Source organism: Vombatus ursinus, unplaced genomic scaffold (genome assembly GCF_900497805.2).
Source record: "Vombatus ursinus unplaced genomic scaffold, bare-nosed wombat genome assembly UNPS02014778.1, whole genome shotgun sequence".
NCBI classification, from domain to species: Eukaryota; Metazoa; Chordata; class Mammalia; order Diprotodontia; family Vombatidae; genus Vombatus; species Vombatus ursinus.
The window spans coordinates 9445473-9446330 of record NW_020954556.1 but is presented as its reverse complement, the minus strand read 5'-3'; positions in this window follow the sequence as shown (position 1 = coordinate 9446330).

The following is an 858-nucleotide window of genomic DNA, read 5'->3' as shown; positions in this document are numbered from 1 at the left end:
CCCTAGAAGAAAGCCAGACTTCTTAGTCTTTCTTGAGAAATGAAAGAGGCCTCATTGCCCTTTAGTCTTTTTATTAAGGGCATTTTCCAGGATACCCATATTGGTCTCATGGGATAGGATGTCAATGTCTCATCAGGACTTTTCCCCTCTCCACTGTCTCGCCTTTTCCACTGGGTAATTGAAACCTGGGAGTGTGAAATCTGGAGGCCTTTTAGCCATGGTGGTGCCTGGATGAATGGATGTCCATTTCCTCTCCCGGGCTTTCCTCAGGTCAGGCATGGAGCCAACTTCCATGATGAGTCAATATGGAGGCTATCCCTTCTCAGCTGGCAGCAGGTTGCAGTGCCCCCTTTCGTCTGGGTCCAAGGGCTGTCTGTCTGCACTGTATCACCTGCCTCCATCTAATGAGCCTTGGCACTAATGGGCAATTATTTTAGCCATAAAACAAAAATGAAAATAAAGTAAAATAAAACCCCCCTCTCTCTTTTATAGACATGGCACGGCTTGAATGGGTCTGGCCCGTAACCAGATCCGCTAGGGAGAAGGCAGTCATTACTCATCAGGATGCTCTCTCCAGTGCCCCTTTCCCTGCCTCTGGGCATAGACTGGTGGTGCCTGTGTGCTTTCCTCTGGAGACTCAAGACAGAAAACCTTCATCCTGGTAAATACTACCTCTTCTCATAGGCTTTAAAAGTCGGAAGGAACCAAGAGAGACCATCTAGTCCAACCCTCCTTCTATAGATGAGAAACTGAAGAGTAGAAATAGGTGGAATAACTTGGCTGGGGTTGTACAATAAATAAGAAACAAAACTTAACTTTTCAAAGGGAGCTCCCTGTCCAATCTTGCAAAGACTCTGC